The sequence below is a fragment of the Nelumbo nucifera genome, chromosome 5 (assembly GCF_055504915.1).
Source record: "Nelumbo nucifera cultivar China Antique chromosome 5, China Antique-T2T, whole genome shotgun sequence".
NCBI classification, from domain to species: domain Eukaryota; kingdom Viridiplantae; phylum Streptophyta; class Magnoliopsida; order Proteales; family Nelumbonaceae; genus Nelumbo; species Nelumbo nucifera.
This window is the reverse complement of record NC_142653.1, coordinates 56,003,055-56,011,331: the sequence shown is the minus strand read 5'-3', so window position 1 is coordinate 56,011,331 and position 8,277 is coordinate 56,003,055. Positions and strand designations below refer to the sequence as shown.

The following is an 8,277-nucleotide window of genomic DNA, read 5'->3' as shown; positions in this document are numbered from 1 at the left end:
AACCTAAGTGGTATGGTCAAACCCGAAACCTGAACATAGTCAAATGGTTTAGCCGCTCATGTAAAAATAACATGCATGTAATGTGGTTTAAACCTTCACCACTTGTATAAATAACAACTACTATTACCACCAAGCTATGACTAGCTTATTTGTCAAGAGGGAGTTAGTGTTTTCTTTTAACTACATAAATATAAAATTAATGGGTTTGGGCGGATAGGATTGGATTAAAGTGGGTTTAGATTGAACCCAATCCATTTAATTTTATATAACTGTATTATTAATGGGTTGACGAATTAGATGAATTGGATTGAAATCAACCCAAACCAAACCCAACCCAACCTAACCTGTTTAATTACCACCACCAGTGAGAATTGCACGAGTATTGATGTTTTTGCATGACTTAATGCCCCGCCCGTGTAGATTAAATTTACTCTACGCTTAGGCGGTCATGCATCCCCATTCTGTAATTATATATATTAATATTGATTATCAAAATTTTTTGGAAAGTTGTTAGCATTATGAAAAGATGAATATGTACATACGGTTGAACTAATGACCAGCCAACCAAGGGAAAAGTAATATTTTTTGGAAAGTAGTTTTTAAAACATTGGAAAAATGCAAACTAATATTGTCGATAGTTATCAAATTTCTTAGGTCTAATTAACAGTAAAATCATTTGGCCTATTAGCTCAGTTGGTTAGAGCGTCGTGCTAATAACGCGAAGGTCGCAGGTTCGAGACCTGCATGGGCCATTGTTATGTTTGTCTATAAAGGGCCATTTAAAATAACCCCTGTAATTTTGCATATTTGTTAAAACCTATCTTATAATTTGTCTATTAGTCTATACTTTGCAATTGTATTATTTATTACCAGTTTTATATACTTAAGTGCAAAATGACATTTTTAACCTTATTGTCGATTTGATCAAATTAATCATAACCTTGACCATTAGCTAGCTCTTAACACTGATGATCTTTTGGTGGTTTGAAAGCTTCCCGATCTGTCATTACGACGGTGGTAGGAAAACAATTTCCAGTAATGGTGAAAATGGAGGTGGGGATTGGAGCCGTTAGGAAGCTGTTAGAGGAAAGTATGGAGTGGCCTGGGCATGGTAGATATCAAAGGGTTGCGTTTTTGTGTCTTGAATTCCTAGTTGTCGATCACTCCATACCCGACCCAGCACTTGTAGAGAACCCAAAAGGGAAGAAAATTCTTTGAGGTCTGTGCAGGGGCTGATCTCTTGCAGTACGAACCTGACCCGTTTTTATATGGATCCCATACCTGCTTCTGCGGTTTGACAGCACAATTCACAAAGAATGATCAAGAGACTGGGTTTTGGGTGTACAGGGCACTAGGATTTTCAGAGATGCTGTTTATAACTTTATACCCGTATTGTTGTAATGGATTTTTCCACTCTTCATTTTAATTATATGCAAGTATTTATGTAAGAAATGTACATTTATTAATAAAATGTACACATTTTTTCAATCCATTAAGCTTGGGCCTGAATGACCACCCCTAATTTTGAGTTCGTGTTCTATGCATCGTGGGTGCAGTGGACGAGTGCACCCACCAATAACGTTTGGCCACGTTGGCTGGGCGAAATTGAGGTTAACGTTAATAGGCCTTTGGCAGTTAACCTAAAGTGTCCGGTTCAACCAGACAGAGAATGACAAAAACCAATCATTCCATATTTTGTTTGAACTCTTACTCCTCCCTCCCATTTTTCTCTTCCACCGAACCCTACCCCACAAGCACCAAGCACCAAGCACCAAGCACCAGCGAGCTCAACCCACACCGGCGTCAGTCAACTCAGAAATCACCGACTCACCGGCAGCGAGAGTGCTTTCATCCGGCGGTACATTTTCTGACCATTCTTCTTCTTTGGAGTGACCTTTCAAACTTATGCCGTCTACGGACTAATCAATGAGTCCAGATTAAAAAATTAAACGGAACTTTGTCCTCTTATAATTTTGTAAAACATTTTTTGAAATTAAAAAATGAAAAAGTGAAGAACTATTCATCTTCTTTCCCAACTGGACAACCAAAGAGCGGCGGCCGGCTTCACGGATACACCCTTCAATCCTTTCCATCTCTGGGTAACAGAAGTTGGTACTCAGAAGATCACTTTCTCTTATTTGACCATTCACTGTGGCATCAAACAACGTTGACAAATACATTTTTGAATTTTCACCTTTTGGGTAGATTGAATCTTCATTTAAGTTTCAAAATCTTCTATGGTTGTTGACAATTTAAAACAGCCAATCTGAAGCTATTTCACAGTTTGGCCTAGCTTAACGTTCTTTGTGTTTTTTCTTGTCTTATGTTATTCTTACTACGCTTGTTTCAAGTAATGCATTATAAGAACCTTTGCGTCAACGACGACTCTGCGCATATTTCACAGTACAGCCGGAGGTGCAATCCGGCAGCACATCAGAACAGCCAAAATGGCAAGTCTACTACCATTACCGTCTTAGCTCCCTAGTCTAAGTCGATTATTAGGGAAATTAGAATATAAAGAGCCCGGTATGCGAAATGTGTAGAAAACCATAACATATCTAAAACCTGTGCTGCTGCCACGTATACAGCAGTTATTGGGTTTATTTAAGTAACCGGTAATTGGCTTTTTATATGTTAATTAAAATTTAAAAGAGTTTTAACTTATTCGTTAACCGAATACTCCGTTATATTCTTATCTTCTTCCCGGTTCCCTAACTTCTCCTCTTGAAATCGTAAATCCATAATGCCTTCAATCAGCATCCAAGAGGTTAGTCGTCTCCCTCATTCTCTATCACATGTATATTCTTCTTCTTCTTCTTCTTCTGATCGAATTTCTTCTCCCTCACAAGAGGCTATTCGTCTCCCTCACTCTTCTAGTCGAACTTCTTCAATCAAACATCCGGCAGTTGTTCTCTCTCCCTTCTCACTCAATTGAAATTGTCCATATGTCTTTTAAATTACAAATTACTGAATTGTGGAAATGTGAAGATAGCTGTGAATACAGGAAAGAATCCTCATAATACAGAAATGAAGAACAACCCTATCTGCAAGCCTTCTTGGTTGTTATTGACTGAACAACTTTGAAAGAGCAGCATCTAGAGTAGAATAGGACTAGGAAGATACTTTTAATATATACTTCATTGATCTTGCAGCCTTTTGGGAGATGAAGCATCAAAATGCCACTAGAAGAGTCCTATTATTATCGCAGTGGGTACAACTTGGGTGACTCATAAACAACTTAAATATTCATGGCGCCTCTCTTTTAGACCTCTCCTAAAAAGAATTGAATATTGCTCCCACCAGGATGCTCCCCAATCTCTCGAATGTGACATTCTTTATATCTTTGACTCACTATCAACCATCATAGGTTTCAGAAGCTTCTGCTTCTCTATGTTTGAAATCCTTGTTTCATAAGCACCTACAAGATACTACAAAGAAGGCAGAATGTAAATATATTTGAAGGAATTCCATGAAAAAGTAAAAGAAACAAATAAACAGACATAAGATTAGCCTTATGATCAATTTATAACCTCTTGGACATCCACAGGGGATGGCCTTTCCATCTTGTTTTTCAGGAAATTGGCTTCTAAGTAAGATTTTACTCCAGAACATATGGGATTGATTTGTCATTTATGTTCCCATTTGGAAGATCAATTAAGAACTCCGTTGGGTTCATAGCTATCAGAGGAGAGCAACCAATTGAATTGCCTCTGCTCAAGAGAATTGCCTCTGCTCAAGAGGCAATGAATTGCCTCTGCTCAAGAGAATTGCCTCCGTTGGGTTCAGAGGCTTTTCCGAAGTACAATGAATTGCCTCTGCTCAAGAGAATTAACTTGTCGAACTTGTTGAATAGTTTACTTGATGGCTGATGAATTGTACTCACTACTGTTTTTCCAGCCTACAAAACCCCACACTGAAATTCGAGGAAGGGTGTTCTCTAAATTAAAGAAAATAAGAAATGTCATGGTTTATTACCTTTGCAATATTGTGTATCATTTGAACTATTTTGCTAAGAGTTGTAGTTGAGTCTAGACCAGAGGTTGGTTCATCTAGGAAAAGAAGTGATGGGTTGAGCAGGATTTTATTGCCGATACTCCGACCAAGGTGCTTGGATTATCATCTCTAAGGATGAAAGGATTAGCTTTCAATTACTACAATAACAAAGGAACTATGGGTTAGTAAGCACTCTACTTTAAGGATTATCTCTCATTACGTCTTATACCAAAAGATTGAACGATGTACCTAGCTTTTGAGAAAACGGGGGTCTGCCTACTCATCTGCTCCAACACCTTCGCGGCTCTGGTGAAACGATCTCCACTTTCACCCAGGAGATGCTGAGGACTAATTTTTGAACTTGGATCTCCCGCACTAGGTTCGAGAGCTTCTTCTCTGAAATCATTGCTCTCCGCAAATGAGGTTACAGAGGCAACCAAGTAGGTTGATCGTTTATAGAGGAAAGTAGAGGGAGGGTGATGTTTAATGGCAAACGTTAACGTCTTTCTTATCTTCAAATGATTTTCTGTTATCAAATGTGATTTTAAATGCTGCTTTTGAAACCGGTTACCTGTGATAACCCACATTCACCGAAATAGAAAGTCGGTTATTAATTGGTCTATCTCATCCGATATGATATGAAAAAGATTCTTCTTCCATATCATAGATTTTCCCTCGTTGAAAATACAGAAAGAAGAGATGGTTTGAACTTTTGATCATGGCAATAGTAGGAAAAAATGTTGGTTTCATAGCTCAACATGATTTTTCTAAATCCAGTTTCTTAGAAATGAGATGTAACATGGTTCTAAAAAGAGACCATCAGACGTGGGCAACTCGTTACTGGGATTGGATGTAAAAAAGTTTGAGTGTTTATATATTTTATTTATTATTTTATATGAAAAGTTTCAAATAATTTTAAATTTTATATCTTATTTCTGCTATCTAGGGGTGTTCACGGTTCGGTTGGGGTTATTTTTTGAGCTGAATCGACCTATTCGGTTTTTTAATTATCTAAACCAAAACCGAACCGATGCAATCAGTTAATCACAGTTTGGTTTTTTGGTTTTTTTATGCACTCAAAATTAAATAAAAGGGGGTTGTCGGTCGGAGTGAGAGAGAGAGAGAGAGAGAGAGAGACTGAGAACAATGAACAAAGAACTGAGAACTGAGAGAGATGAGAGATTGAGAGGTCAGAGGCCGTTGGTCAATCTGGCCCGTTGGGGAAGAAGAAGAAGAGATATGACAGAAAGTGACAGAGAGTCTGAGAGTGTGAAACAATTGGCATGTCTATTGGAGGCTCGGAGCCCGAAGGTCGTTGGACGTCGGTCGGAGGCCGAAGGCCGCCGGTTGGTCTGGCCTGTTGGGGAAGAATAAGAAGAGAGATGAGAGAAAGTGACCAAGAGTCTAAGAGAGAGAACTGAGAGGAGAGACAGTTGGTGTGTCGATCGGAGGCTTGGAGACCAGAGGTCTCGGATGTCGATCAAAGCCTGGAGGCCGTCAGCTAGTCTGGCCCGTTGGGGAAGAAGAAAAAGAGAGATAAGAGAAAGTGACTGAGAGTTTGAGAGTGAGAGACAGTTGACGTGTCGGTCGGAGGCTCAGAGCCCGAAGGTCGTTGAACGTCAATCAAAGCCCAGAGGCCATCAGCCCATTGGGGAAGAAGAGATGTGAGAGAAGAGAACTAAGAGAGGGAAAGAGGAAAGGCCGATTAGGTTAAAATCGAATCCTTTATTTGATTTTAAAAAATATAATACATAAATTTTACATTAAATAATATATATGTATATATCATTAGTATATACCGGTCAGTTCGATTAACCATCGATGTTTTTAAAAGGTTTACCAAAACCGAACCGACCAGTTCAATTAACCGCTTTTTCGATTTGGTTTCCGTAACTTTTTGGTTCTTATTTATTTCACTTGTTTTCTTTATATGACGAGTATTTAATATTTCGATGTGTCAAAATTTCTACTAAAATTTATTATTTCTACATTTTTGTATTTCGTAAATTTGAACATCTTGAGTTGACTCATTTGGATTTAAATTTGGTATTTCGTTATATCATTGTTGAAAGTATTCCTCGTTTATCAAAATGATCTTGAATCAATAGGATAAATCTCTTAAACTATTCCTATTTACATATTGTATTGCGGTACCATTAAGTTCAGTAGAATAAAACGAAATGTCAGATTTGCCCTCCGCAACCAGGACAATCTCTATCTCTCTTGTCAAAGGTGATGACGGAGGTCGGAGAAACAATCTTGCGCGAGCCTTGGATTAGTTCTTTTGGGTGCTTCTTGCCGGAAGGATCCGGAGCAAGGAGTGGCTGGACAACCGGCAAGGACAGCTTATCCGAAAGAGAGGAAGAGGCGACCACAGCAACGGTAGGAATCCGTTTGATGTCGATAGGGACAGCACGTGGGAGATCGTAGGTAACAGGAGGGCCGTGATAATCCATAGCAAACGAATACTCGACCTCATCCTGACTGTGAGGGATCGGAACCCCAACAGGCAACAGATTGTAGTAACCTGTAGGTCGGGATATGGTATAACGTTTCAAAACAGATTGTATTGCAGTGTGGGTCGCTAACAGTAACAGAGAAAAGCCAATTAAGGCTCGGCCGGAGTTAGATCAACCGAGAAGGAAATCTTGTTATCATCGACCGAAATCAGGAGGGTCCCCCTCTGTGGTCGACCAATATCATTTCGATTCCCTCCAACAAATATGTCGCCAAGCTATTAGACAATGGAAATCTGGTTCTTAGTCCTAAAGATGATAACGGAAAGATTGTATGGCAGAGCTTCGACTACCCTACACATATGCACCTTCCAAAGTTGCAACTCGGCTTCAACAAAGAAACCGGCCAAAATAAGTCCCTAACATCTTGGAAGACCCCTGTCCAAGTTTTTTCTTTCAACCGAATCTGCTGCTCGAGGAACTGCGGCAACTCCATCTTCTTTTGATCCTTTTCTTCGATTCAATCCAAGGGATCACCTGCAAAATAAGGATTAACTACTCTTGAGCGTTCAGAGCCTCTCCTTGGGGAAACTTCGGCCATATCTGCAACACCATTAGAGCTTTGATCTGAAGACGCTTTTAAAGTTGTTCGTTGATTTTTTTTTCTTTTTAATCAGCATTGATTTGGATATCTGAGCCGACTATGAGGGATCGGAACCCCAACGGGCAACATACTACTAAGAAGCCCCTTCATGGTTTTGCCTTTTAAGCAATTCAGTTGAGCTTTAAGGAGAAACCCTAGTTGTAAATTCCAAACGTATATAAAGCATCGAAGACAGCTAAAGGTTTCGTTTTTCAATCTTAGAAGCTAAGAAGGAGGCGCTCCAGGGAGGAGAGTTTTCTCTTTGAAGCTCCTCCATTTCTCTGTCAGTCTTGTTCCAAGCCTAGCCCCACTTCCACCGTCACCGTGCCACCGGCGCACCACTAGGTAATTCTTTCTCTCTCGAATTTCTGCTACCGTTCGCTTGAACATCAACCAACTTGATATGGGCAATTCTTTCTCTTGCTTTGGACTACACCTCCGTCTCCGGTTGTCTCACTTTCACTTTTAGGTCTGTGTTCTTGCGATTGTGCAGTCGTCTCAACGTTGGTTTCATCCTCCATCGCAAACGGCGATAGTGGCGGCAGAGAGACTGAGAATGGAACAGTTGCTGGGGAGAGGGATGTAGGGTAAAATTGAGTTTTAAAAAAAAATTTATACATCACGTGGTATGAATTTTGACCGAACACTAAGCGATATTAATGACAGTGTTGGGCTAATCAACTGTCAGACAACTTAAAAACACTAACGGATATTAATGACAGGTTAGAGCACCCTAAAATGGCGGAACACTAATGTATGAATTTCGACTAAACATCATGGATTGATTCATTGATGAAATGCACGAAGATGTAATTTATTAAATTTTCTAAAATGGCGTTTCATATATTTTATGGACTTTTTCCATAAAAATTAATAAAGTTTAACAAATTGACAGATTCAGTGACATTTTAAAATAAATTACAAAAACGGTGAAAGAACCAGAAAGTCAATTTTTAGGACCAAAAAGCCCCTTACTCTATTCTGTCCCATCAGACGAACCTCATCTCCCTCTGCTCATCGTGTGAAAGTTGTTCTCTTTCTCTCTCTTCCTTCGTTCATCAAGAGAACGATCAAAATAGAAAACCACTCAAAAACAATACTTGTTTGAATTATTTATTAGCGCAATAAAAATTAAAAAATCATTCATTAAAATTCCAACACAAATATAAAATACCAGTGATCTCT

General features: G+C 39.2%; 1 non-coding gene across 1 annotated transcript; it reads left to right on the top strand.

Annotated features, from left to right (window-relative positions):
* Window positions 1–678: 678 nt before the first annotated feature.
* On the top strand, window positions 679–752 carry TRNAI-AAU (transfer RNA isoleucine (anticodon AAU)). Its single transcript has one exon. It is a non-coding gene; the product is annotated as a tRNA-Ile (tRNA).
* Window positions 753–8,277: the final 7,525 nt, after the last annotated feature.